This window comes from Panthera leo, chromosome A1 (genome assembly GCF_018350215.1).
Source record: "Panthera leo isolate Ple1 chromosome A1, P.leo_Ple1_pat1.1, whole genome shotgun sequence".
NCBI lineage: Eukaryota > Metazoa > Chordata > Mammalia > Carnivora > Felidae > Panthera > Panthera leo.
This window is the reverse complement of record NC_056679.1, coordinates 224,718,103-224,731,812: the sequence shown is the minus strand read 5'-3', so window position 1 is coordinate 224,731,812 and position 13,710 is coordinate 224,718,103. Positions and strand designations below refer to the sequence as shown.

General features: G+C 38.1%; 1 long non-coding RNA gene across 1 annotated transcript; it reads right to left on the bottom strand.

The window, feature by feature from the left end:
* Nucleotides 1–511: 511 nt before the first annotated feature.
* On the bottom strand, nt 512–12,260 carry LOC122202070. The gene is made up of 3 exons (XR_006194445.1): nt 11,753–12,260; nt 11,530–11,667; nt 512–782 (listed from the first exon to the last, which is right to left on the bottom strand). It is a non-coding gene; the product is annotated as an uncharacterized LOC122202070 (long non-coding RNA).
* Between the last annotated feature and the right edge of the window lie 1,450 nt (nt 12,261–13,710).

Sequence of the window (13,710 nt, the reverse complement as noted above, 5' to 3'; positions counted from 1 at the left end):
AGGCCAGTGCAGAGACTCTCTTCGGAGTCCCTCGGTCACCTGATTCCCAGTCTCATCCCGGGAGTGACACCCAGGCTATTTAGAGGAAGGCACCTTGTTACCTTTTAGAATTCTGTTTGCTACAGAGTTTCTGAAAGGCTACGTTTCATGGTAAGAACAGAACATGAGCAGTAAAAAGAAGACGTGTGTAAAGATGCCTGTAGAAAACCTAAATGCCCCCCCCCTCCTTGGGGTGGGGGGTGCTCAGTCGGTTAAGTGTCAGACTCTTGATTTCAGCTCAGGTCATGATCTCGAGGTTCCTGAGACTGAGCCCTGTGTCGGGCTCCGTGCCGACAGTGGAGCCTGCTTGGGATGCTCTCTCTCCCTCTCTCTCTGCCCCTCCCTGCTTGTGCTCTCTTTCTCTATCAAAGTAAATAAATACACATTAAAAAAAAAAAAAAAAAAAAAAGAAAACCTAACTGGAGGCACAGTTGCCTCAATTGCTGAGGCAACAGTAGCTGCCTGCATTTTTGGCCAGGCTGGGACGGTCCTTTGCCATGCTTCTCCCGAAGAGATACACATGCCTGCAGTAGGTCTTATGGGAAACTTAAGCTTATCTTGGAAGATCACATGTCGATGTCACGGACTCTTCTAACCGGTTCTAAGCTGAACAAGGATGTGATGCCTGCTGTCGACTTATCCTTCTTGCCCCCAGGATGAAAACAGTGTGCAGTCCAAAGAAGCCAACCCCGACTCCATTGTCCAACCAATGCTACCGCGGCTACTTTCAGACTCCCGGCTTCCTGAGAAAACAATTAATCTGAATTAATCGGCTGTTGACGGACTTTTCTGAAACTCGTGGCTACAAGTTATGACAACTGATATAAATATTATTCACTGTTCTAAAGAACATGAAATGCCATGACATTTAATTCATGACATAAGGGAACGCCATTCCTTTTGTAGGTATTTTTTATTGTGACTCTTTAGAATAACAATTGGGTACAAAACAGTATATCATTAAGGATTAAATCCCATGACATTGGCTTGGAATGCTTTGGGAGTTTGAGCTCCCAGTTTTGGTTGAGCTTTGTTGTCAATCCTGGTTTAGATTTTTAACAATAAATATACTGAAGGATAATTGAGAATGTCTAAAGATAGAGTGAGTATTGAGAAGTTGTTAAAAATAAGATTTTCTCCTTACATATTATGAAACAAGCATAATCTTTAGTTCTAACAATAAAATCATAGGAAGTGTATGAGTGTGAAGACTGAGTCTTAGACATAAGTTACGAGTGAGTGTTATATTGTATAATCAAGAAGAATGAAATTTGGACCCCAAGAAACGTTATGTCTTGAAAGCAATCTTGGGTATCCAGATTGATCAGATTTTGACTATCAATGGGTCGAAAGACTTTGTCGATATAGCAGAATGATGTGTAATGGGCACCATTATAGGAGACATGGGATGGAGTATTGCGTCAAAAAACCATTAAAACATGGTGGGACAATTAGTTTTGTCACTCATTCGGGATTCTTCCAAAACAAACAATAAGAGACACCAAACAGATTTTGACGAACTCATTAAATGCATTAAGATAGGTCTTACTACTTTTTTAGCTAAGTTGGTTCAAGTACAATATTAATGAGGTCAAGATCATTTCTTAGATCCCTGGATAGCCTAGTTAATTTGCAAAAAGAAAATTACATTTTATAATCATGGGTTCTATGACTAACTTAGATCACTTATGAAATATGTGTCACTAATCACAAAGGACAAATGAGGAAAAGCACACAGGTGTTTCAAGGAAGAAATCCATGGTCACTAACGAGAAACAATGTTGAACACCTGCAAGCATAGCATTTCAGAATGTGAATATATTTTTGGGATTTTATAGCCTAGCGGTTCTCTATAAATACTTTTAATTGCAGAATTCTTTGCTCGAATACTTTCTTGGATGCCCCCATCCTTCCTTCTTCCACCAAAACTGCCCTCTGAAATAATTTTAAAAATGTGATAATTGGAGTTCTGTGAATCACAGTTGTTAAAAACTGATCTAGCCAGATGCTCTCAGTTTAGAAATTGGGAAATGGCAACTCATCTGAGATCACCCAGTTAAGCAGTGGCCAACCTGGGGCGAAAACTCAGGTAGTAGAACTCTTGCTGTATAGTATAACTCAGTAGTTCCCGTTTATGTATCGCTCACACAACAGGCCTGGTTGGGCCAGTTGCTGTCCTCCACACCGTTCCTTATTTAGGGGTCCAGATTTGTTCTTATTCCATTATCCCATCATCCCCTCGTGTCATCATCTCCGTGGGGCAAAGCTGGTTTCAGAGGATTCCAGGGCGCTAAGGAGAAGAGACTGTGGATGAGGTGTGCCCGTGACATTGAGAATGAGGCCCGGAAGTAGAACTTCAACACGTGGTGCCACTTAGAACTACCGATGAGGCTCAGCGGGCACGTGCAGAGAAGAAGGGAAGACAGATTTCGAAGGACAAGTGGGAGTCTCTGTCATGGAGCTCTGGTGATTGTTACAAATCACGAAACAAGTGCAATCTTTAGTTTTAACCATAAAATCCTCTTATATTCAGGAAATCTCTAAAATTCTTTCACATCTGTTTCTTACTGGATCCTCCCAAAAACCCAATGAAATGGAAAGAACAAGAATATCCATGCTTCTCTCAAGAGTGGGCTGTAGGCTTTAGGAAGTGCCTCCATAGCAGCCTTTTAAGAGAAGATTCCTTAACACATTAGTATTGCCTGCAGTGGGGTTGTCTACCCTCCAAGAAAGGCAGCTCCTTAGTAGAAAAAAAATGATCTCTTTGACCAAGTTATACAATATTTTTGTCCTCTCTCTTCTTGTTTAATACCTACTTCCTTAAACATATATCAGTCACTGTATAGATTTTTTGCTTCCTTTAGTAGATTATAAACTCCTTAAGGGAAATATAGGGTATTATCTGTTTTAGGATCCCCATGCCCCTACTGAAATGCCTTAAACATAGATACTTATTGGATAAATCTCATGCAAATTTGAAGGATTGACTATTACCTAAGTGATAATGATGGGACTAGAACAGTTATAGGGGTTTTAGTTGATTTACTGTGGGACTTTTTCATTACTTTGAAGTAGGCTACTAAGGCTTGATGACAAAACTTTTGACACAGTAAAAGGACAGAAAATGGACATTAACAGAAAAATAGCTTTAGACAGGCCAGTTTGTAAATCATAGGAAGTTCGTATCTGGGAATTAGGTACTATAATATTATTGGACAATACATTGACTTATTGTGTGAGCAAACCCCTTATTTTCAACAAGGTAAATGATTTTGGCTGAAATCAAATTTGTTTTTTTGCTATCAATATATTGTGCATGGAAAAATAGCAAATGTAGAAACATGACTTGGTGAACTAAAAAAACAAAAAAAAACAAAAAAGTAAAACCTGTGTGTACTGTCCATTTATCCGTCCCATTCCCTCCTTCTAGCAGATAGTTTTTTCAGCAGTTTTGAAGGTTACGAAAAGCTATATTATAGGTAATTGGCTCCTAGATTCTGCTTTGTGGAATCGTTTTTTTTTGGACAATGTTTAACAGGCATGGTATTAAAAATAAAAGGGGTGGGTCCTCTAGCTAAAGAAGGATAAAAAGTGAAGCATGGTTCATAGTCCCTTTTGGAGATTGGTAAAAACATTAGCATATTAAGTGATAACAGAGTGAGTTGAGGTACAAATTATCTATTTAAAGGCCTTTAACCCTGTATCCTCCCTCCATACTGGTTTGACCAAGAAGCATGCTGTTCCCCACCCCAGCCTGCCCAAACACCTATTATCACTCCATCCATAGGTGTTAGGTCCCCAAACACCTATTATCACTCCATCAACCATAAATTCATATTCACTATTATGTTTGAAAGCACTGAAACTACTAATCACAGTCTTTTGAAACAAGGTAAAAGGCATATGTAAACTGGCACAAATATCTGATGTCCGTTTAATTATTCAAATAGAGAAAACGGATGTGATTATAGAAATCTGTCTATCATATTGTCTGATCATTTCAAATTGCGTTTTCATAAATAGCATTGCTGAGGTTTCAAGAAACAAAACATAAATTTGTCTTTTTAAAAAAATTTTACCATTTCCCCTTACACATAGGTGATGTTGCTTAAGTACATAAATGTGGTCATATTATGTATGGTTTTCGCTCTCTCTTTTTCCTTTTCTTCAACCCCTCCGTTCCTTCCCTTTTAACCTACATTAGCATTCCTGACTCAACGTCACATAACTCACATCATCAGCCGCTTCCACATCATTCCACATCATTCCACATTTTTCATCTGGAATCACACAGAGAAAGACACATCCACACATCCATACACTGGAAGACAGGCTTCTGGAGGTCAAATTCTTGAATTTGCTGGTGCTTGCCGTGGGACCTTAGAGACGCTTTCTAACCTCTCAGTGACTCCGTTTCCTTATTTGTGAAGTGAGGTTAACAGGGATATTGTGAAGACGAAGTGAATTTTTCTGTGCCACGTGCTTAAAAAAGTACCTGGTATACAGTGAGAGTTCAGTAATGTATGTGATGATGACGATGATGATTGTTAAAATTATTGATAGCTTGCGTTTCAAAATGTGATAAATTACATGCATGATGTTCTCCAGTTACTTTCTTCACTCAGTTATACTTCGTGGAACTTCTTCCAAACCAACTGATTAGCCGTAAGTTGGTGTCTTCCTATTATTCTGTGGTGTGGATGTATCATAAATTACTCAGCCCTTCTCTTAGTGATGAACTTTAATCATACTCTTCTAGTATTTTACCGTTGTGAATAATGCTGCAATAAACACCTGAGTATGATGTCCTCTGTATCGTTTTTTTCCTTTATTTTTTTTTAAGTTTATTTATTTATTTTGAGAGAGACAGAGACAGTGTGAGTCGGGGAGGGGCAGAGAGAGAGGGAGAGAGAGAGAATCCCAAGCAGCCCCCAAGCTACCAGCACAGAGCCCAACGTGTAGGGCTTGAACCCCCGAAGCTTTGAGATAATGACTTGAGTCAAAACCAAGAGTTGGACCCTTAATCGATGGAGCCACCCAGGCACTCCCCATCTTAAGTATTTTTACATGTGAAATTCAGTAGTGTTCATTCACATTGTAGTACAACTAATCGTCAGAAATTCTTCATCTTGCAAAACTGAAGCTCTGTGCCCATCAAACAAGAACTCTCTATTTTCCCTTCCTGCAACCCCCGGAAATCCCCTCCCAGTTTCTCTCTCTAAGAATTTGACTACTTCAGTTACCTCATATAAGTAGAATCACGGAGTCTTTGTCTTTTTCTGTGACTAGCTTATTTCACTTAGCATAATGTCCTCTAGGTTCACCCATATTATAACATGTGTCAGAAATTCCTTCCTCTTTAAGCCTGAATAATATTCCATTGTATGTGTATATTACATTCTATTTATTCATTCATCTTTCGATGAACACTTGGGTTATTTCCATCTTTTGGCTATTGTGAATAACGATGCTATAAACATGGGCATATACATACTTCTTTGGGATCTTGCTTTTACCTCTTTTTAATTCTGGAAGTGGTATTGTTGGATCATACAGTAACTCTGTTTTTAATTTCTTGAGCAAATGCTTCTTCACAGAGGTGACACCATTTTACAGTATTGGTTCTTATTTCTATTGGCTTTCCCTTAACATTTTGAGCTCTAAGTGGATTGTTAGCTTTTAGATAAAATATAGGAATAAGAAAAAAAATGGGTGAAATCTACTGGAACAAATGAAATTATCTAGAAAGGAATCTAGGAGGACTGGATTTGGAATTGATGCAGCTGTAGTCTAAAACACCACAAAAAGGTCTTTGCAATTAGATAACCTCTGTTAAAAAACAAAAGGGCTAACTTTTGGCATTTAAGTGTATAATAATTATATTGTCGTATGTTCAGAGGTGTCTTTAGGAGCTGAGAATTCACCTTTGTATGTTAAAATGTCAACATCTTCTCTAGTAACACCAATCGTTTCTTATCCAGATCCAGAATTCATTTGCGAAACAAAAGCTTTATTTTTTCTACTCTTTCTCTTTCTGTGTTCTAGATTTCAGATGTACACATTAATTCATAAATGACCTTTGTTAGCTCACATGGTTTTCTTATTATATAATATCAAGCCCATTGAATTATGTAATTTTCATGATATATCTAAAGTATGTTATACAAGTAATTTCTGTTCAGTGGTTACTAGAAATCAATAATATGGCAGATCCCAGTTATGAAGTCATATTAACTATTACTTAGCCAAATACATTCACAACCCATTTGTGTATGTACCGGTCTATTTATTATTGAGATTGCGGGATCTTTAACTGTATAAATCACTTGGGTATCTTGTTAAAATACATACCAGTTCTGACCCAGTAGGTGTGGGGTGTGCCCCAAGATTCCTCACTTCTAACAAGCTCCCTGTTGATGGTAGTGCTGCTGGTCCGTGGACCACACCTTACATAGGAAGAGGCCAGAGTTACCCACAGAGATCTGATTCTTAAGGCATGAAACAAGTCAACTTTTTTGGTCGCTTTTAATCGGAGGCATTATCTCTGTTCAGGATAAGTCTTTCCTGCGTGTCAAAAAATTCATTCAACTCTAATGTGCTAAGTTGATTCTTTTTGTATCTCTCTCCTCATACATTAACAACCGAATTCTTTTTCTCAACTCCAATGAACAAATTTCTTTCTTTGCTCCTCTAAGTTTTTCCTGTTTGGTAATGTACTCCTTTGTTTCTCTGAGCACCTAGGTCAATAAAATCCAGTTACCAGCACTTCCAACTTTAAACAGAGTTGACACATTCTCTCTCTCTATTTTAATATATAGAGAACTCATATAACTGTAGACTATCTGGAATTATGATATGAAATATTATGGTAACTAGAATTTTTATATGGTAAAGTCTCCCTTCTTATATGGAGACTATATAGATCTGTTGATGAGGGAGTAACACTATCACACTATTGTTTATCTTATGGAGATACTCTATTCTATCAAGCTTTTTCAACATATAATTATTGTATTTGGAGGAATATAGTGTCAACACTAGTACTCTTGGACCGTTCTTTTAATTAAACAGAGATGCCTTCAAGGGAAGCAGGGTGTAGAACTGATTCTGAGGAGTCATACAGAATTCATGACATAGAAATTCTAAGACTTGGAGGAGTCCACATGCTTAATTGTAGACCGGGGACTTGGTTGCTTTGCAAGAAGAGACTGTGGGAAAGTAGCTGTTGGGTAGGGCAAAAGGAAATGAAAAGACACAAGACTTGCATTGACCTCAGGGGTGAATTTGAGGCCCCAGCACTGGAGTTGACCACTTAAGTAAACAGAGAGTAGAGTCTGGCTCATCAACAGAAGAAAACGCAAAGAAAGTCTGAGAGCTGATGTCTCCTCAAACCTGAGCTTTTCCTTTCCTGTGAAGTTCCATCTCTCTATTAATCCCTTTCCTCTCCTTTCTTCCTGTGATTCTTTCTCTTTCTCTTTTTATTTTAAATTTTTCTCCTTTTTCAACTCTGGACATATTCATTGCAACATCGATATGCTACTCATTATTATAATGGAATTGTCATTATGGAGTTAGGTGTGAGTCTGATGGAAGCTAGTTTTTGAATAATAAATTATAGCAACATAAAAATGTTCTCCATGGAGCCGATCTTGAAATGGGCTGATTTGAAAGTTAGCATTAGGTAAGAAATATCTTAATAGTATTTACTTTTGAACTCAGAACTCAGGAGTATAGCTGTTGTACTGTAAGCATTTTATGCTGGAGAAAACATCGTGAAAAAAGACCACTAACATAGAGCTTATAGTAACATAACTCTAATTCTTAAAATGAAAAGATATAAAGAATACTACTTGATGAGTATGAAAATGAAATACTACAGCTAATATTTTTATATTGCTATTAGAGCTGAAAAACAGTGTCTAGAACCTATTTCCTATTTCTTGCTTACTGCATTTACAGCACAAGACACAAAAGTCATTTAAAGATTTTATGGATATTAATTCTACTCTTCACTCTCGATACATTTTTTGTTTATTTATTTTCCCCATGTAGACAATAATGAATAATGAAGACACTTACAAATCCAGAAGTAGACACACATACAAATGCACACATTATATTTTAATTCAGAATGATTTAGTTCCCTAGACTTGCTAGAATATAATATATACAATATATATTTTATTTATTGCTTTTGAAAACACTTTCAAATGTTTCGTGGAGAAGAGCCACGAAATATCATAATAAAAATAACTAGAACAGAGGGCGCCTGGGTGGCTCAGTCGGTTAAGCGTCCAACTTCGGCTCAGGTCATGATCTCACAGTTCGTGAGTTCGAGCCCCGCCTCGGGCTCTGTGCTGACAGCTTAGAGCCTGGAGCCTGCTTCAAATTCTATGTCTCCCTCTCTCTCTGCTCCTCCCCCGCTCACGCTCTGTCTCTCTCTCCTTCAAAAATAAATAAAAACATTTAAAAAATTAAAAAAAAATAACTAGAACAAATACTAATACATTTATTACAAAATCTGGAAGTCATAAACATGATCAGTTCTCGTGAATTCTACTGAACATACCTGTGGAAAACAAAATATGATTAAGGCCTAACTTTTGCAAAGTTACAATTAATCTCTCTAAATTTAATATCACTGTGCCACAAGAGTCAATTTTATCTAATGCATGTTAGATATGTCAATAAACTCAATCTGAAGTAGTGTTTAAAAACTTTTCATTCAGATCCCTCTAAAGCATTTTCATTTAGGTCTTAGTTCAAATCCTCCTCTGATCCCCCATATTAAAATAGTGCTCTCACTCTCTATCAAATCAACTTCTTCTATTTCTTGCACAGCACTTGTCAGTGCTTGAAATTATCTTCTGTTTTCACTTGCTTATTATCTATCTAATCCAGGCTGAGTCCAGATTTTGTGGGGGTCTGCAGATGACACAATTTTACTGACCCTTGCAAAAATAACTCAAACTCATGAGTGCACGATGAGGTACAAGGTCTCTCGCAAAGACCCAAAGCCCTAAAGCTTTGCTTCCTTAGTTCCAGGGTAAATCTACCTCTGGGCTCTCCTATTAGCTTGTAATATCTCTGAGAGCAGGGAGTTTATATCTTGGTTACTGTTATATCCCCAGCACTTCAAAGGCATGTAGTACATATTTTTGGAATGGACGAAGGAACACGCATGCCCCGAGCACCCTTCCTTCTGTGCCCATGACTGCTTTTCTCATAACAAACACAAATTTCTGCTGTTATAAATAACAAGACTCAGTGACCTCATATTATTTTTATTGTTCTATTTGAGTTCCTGTATTTGTTTTGCTGTGATGCTTTGTGGCAAAGGAATTTTATTATAACAAGAACTGCATCTCTCTGTCTAAATTGCTATGCAGCCTGCCCTCACTCATGGTCTAACATTTTCTCACAGGGGGCATGTAACCTGTGAAAGACAGAGCAGGAACATTCTTACTTTCCTTTTGGGGGGCATTTTATGGGGGGGTTCATATTTCTTTCTTTCTTTCTTTTGGCTTAATTTTATTTTCTGGTTTTCTTAATTTAATTTTTTTCTCAAAGGGCAAATATTGATTTTGTAATAAAAAATGAAAATAAATTCTTAAATCGATTAAGCTCAGGTATCATTTACCTGAAGCCTATCACCATGTTGGAGAATGAAATTCTTGTTCCCATTCATCACCATTTTACCCTAATTTTTGCCTTCAAAGTGGTGGTGGTTTATTTTACACTATAGACAGATATCTACTATAATTTCAAGTGTTTCTCAATGCATAGTTCTAAGATCTGAATTTTGTAACTATGAGTTACTTTTCTAGTTCTGTTGAGATATCTTGAGATTACATTGGAAAGACAGTATAGCTCTTTGAGTAACTACAGGGATGAGTTTGGGCCCACGGCCATTCTTATTCAATTTCTTCTCTCAAAGCCCTACATTTTAAAGGCTTACATTTTACCAGTCTAAGTACATGTGATTTTAAGTCATTAACATTAGAGCATCTGGGACAATTACACATCTGTTATCAACACGGGGGTGGGTCGAAGCAAATGACCGGGTGACTTCTCTGCTGTGGGACACTGGCTAAAATGAACATACGGAAATATATTTTTGGGATCAATTGTAGCCAATTTTAGTGCTGTCTTTTCTTGTTAATGTCACTCAGAATGTTGTAGGCTAACGATACCCATTCCTGGCCCTGTGAACCCATGCTGATATGAGCCCAAGAAGAATATAATTAAGAAGAAAATCGGCTGTCTCTCAAATAAGCAAATAATCATTAAAAACAACACAAAACAAAGCACCCGTGCTTGAGTCTGGTTTCAGCAGAAATAACATTGAGATTATTTGAGTTGAATTACCCATACCAGAATACACCATTAGTCTTGACAATGAACAGTTTTCTTTAGAAATTCTAGAGTCAAACAGGGATGCATGAAAAGTATAATCAATGAATATTTATTGGGAAGGTTATAATGTAAGGATGTGAAGAACACTTCCCATCGCCAAGACACCGGTTTTTGAACATTAACTGAATGAAATCAGATGCCAGGGAGTCAGACGTGGTCTACCTTCAATTTTTTTCATGGAGCCTCTAGGAATTATTCTAGAATGAGAAAGTTGGAATTCTATGCACTGGCCCGATGGGATTCAGTCTTCAGGGAGGATCAGGAATTCAAGATTGCGGAGGGAGGTGCAATAGAGACAGAGAGGGCCAGATGTTAAAATGTAACCTATGCCAGAAGTTAGTGTTGCGTGTTTGTTTGGTTTCTCTTTTTCAATATGAACGTTTGCCAGATGTCTTATAGCAATGGAAAGTGCACAGTGGTGGTTCTCAAACCTTCATGTGCATCAAAATAATCTGGAGACTTTGTTGTTAAAACACAGATTCCTGCCCTTCCTCTGTCCTTCAGGAGTAGGCCTGAGGAGGGACAGATAATTTGCATTGCTAACAAGATTCCTAATACTGATAGCTCAGAAACCACTCTTGGAGAATAACCGGTGTCGGACATTACCGGACTAAAGGTCACTCAGGCATGAAGTTTAAAGCTTTTACATCTACCAGATTCATTATTTGCTATACCTTTGGGCAGAAAGTGCGATAAGTCTTAAGCATTTCTGCTAATGAAATTAAATGGCTATTCATATAGTTTCTGATATTGTAGCAATTAATTTGAATATGGTAAACCATGCCTACTAATTAGCAAAAATAAAGACCTCTAGGGGTTAGAATGTAGTTTCCCTGCATCCTTCATCCAGTTACCCTCGTGGTAATGTCCCGCATACTACAGACAATATCAAGACTAGAAAACTGACAATAGGCCAATTCAAAAAACAATTCAAAACACAGACTTCACTAGTTTTACATACATTCAGTTGCGTGTATATAAAGCTCTATGTGATTTTATCACACACATAGAGTTGGGTAGCCTCTACTCAAATCAAGACACAGAACAGTTCTAGTATCACAAAGGTTTCCTTACCTCTTTATTTCTTTACCTCTTTGTTGACTTGAAGCAACATCCACCTTCCTTGCCCCATGTCTCTAAACTCTTAGCCATTTATGTTTTGGTATGTGTAGGTAGTATTTCTTGATCTTCAGAGCTTACATCCTTCCCATACTGGTTAAGATAAAATTCAGAGCTGTGAGATCTGGAAGAACCATATTACTAATGGCCATTAGATCCACAGTGAACAGGTTTTTACCTTAAGGTAAAGCGAGCACGCTGGTTTCGGAACGATGGATCTTTGTTTACATGTCATGGCAGAGCGGCAGTGATTGCTAAACGTAGGGCATGTATCATCCTATTTTCCCACTGATATGAAAAGAGTTAACTCCAGTTCTAAAAGGTCTGGCCAGTGCTTTAAAGTGGAATTTCTAAGAAGGTTTTAACTTTCAGCTCTCCTACACTCATCTAAAGTATTCCAGATAAAAGGCACTAGAAAACTCCATAAGTCTTCTGTGTCAGGTGGTTGTGATTAGAGGAAAATGCCTGCCAGCTGTGTCCACACTGCTAGGAGCTCCTATGGGCTGTCACCATTGGCCTGGCACTGAGTTGAGAAGTGAGAAGTGAGTTATTGGTGTCTGAGTCTTAAAGAAAATTAGATCCTAAGAGTAAGAAGTTGTTGAACGGCTGGGGCCAATGTCTTCACATAGTGAGAGGTGTAGCTCAGGACGAGAGGACTGGCTTGCCTGTTGATGGCAGACCCTTGGTTTGGGCTCTTTCAGAGAGGAGCATTGATATTTATTGGCTTATGAGCTTGGTGTAAGCCCAGTCACTGGGCGTTATGTCATAATGCTACACTGTGAGCTGACTCCTTTGTCACATTGTGTTAAGGCTTTGCGGAGGTGTCTCCCTGATATTTGTGGCCATGCTAGAAAGCAATGGACTGCAGTACTGTTTCTTTATTTGTTTTTGAAATCTTTACAAATCTCCCTCCTCTGCCAGTCTATTGATATTATAGTGGCTTAATATTAACCCAGTTGGACTAAGCCGGATAGGCAAAAAAGAGCATGTAAGATTTTCATCCTTTTCTTGGTCATTGTCTGTGGCTTGATAGTTTTCTTAAATACAACATGGGTTGAATGTCTGAAAATCTGCATATAGATTTTCCTTTTGTTTTCTTTTTCCATCTAGCTCAGTGGTTCTCAACACTTAGTGTGCCTAAGAATGATGGCACAGAGTTTTAGGCACAAAACTTGTATGCTATCCTTTATTGACAAGTGAAGAAATTTTCAAGGGTAATTAAAAAAAAAATAGGGTTTTTATTGTGTTCTTTAGGAACCAAATCCCTGCCTACGATGAGACTCCATTTACATATTTTCAACCATTATTTCTTGTGACTGTCACAGTGATCTCATGAAGCAGAGAAGGCTGATATTACCTCCATTTTCAGGGTGGGTAATAAGGCTGAGAACTTCCATACACAGGGACATAATCTTTTGAAATGTTATCTATTAATCATTGTGCTTTTTTCTTCAGTACTTGTTTGTATGGGTCCCTTCCTGTGACCAAGGACATTTCTACTTTGCCGGGAGTGGAGTTGTGATTGTTGTACCAGGAATGTGTGAAAGAGAATCAGTAAATGTCTATAAGACCTTGATATTGCTGTGAGAGGAAATGCTCTTGAGAATCAATAGGGAACATCCCAGAAGGCCCAGAAGGTGGCAAGATACAGATTTTGTCATCACAACCAGTTGGAAAGGAAAAAAATAAAATAAAATCTTGACTTTGACTTGCTGAGAGATTAGGTGAAAGTGTCCTGGCTTCTTGGGAGTAGGAATGAGTTTGATGGGATTTAGCCTTGCCAAAGATTTGTGGGTCTTTGGGTGTGAGGACCATACCTGGTGGCCAATTAGGAGAGTTCAGTCAGCGTTGGGGTATCCTGCATTGTCTGTGACCAACACTGGGGAATGAGGGCATGGAAACCCAGCCAATGTCTGTAGATGCCTTGTTACCATCCAAGGAAAGCCTGTATCAACCTTAAAAATACAATAGCCAGTTATTTTACTAGCAAAATGAGTTTATTGGGGAATAGCAGAGGAATTGCAATCTGGGACAAGCAAACCATTGCAAACCACAGGCAAATCCAAAGAGACAAAAAAGGAAGATCGGCTTTTATTAGGTTTCAGGAAGAAATTAGGGAGGGCTTTTTTGTTTGTT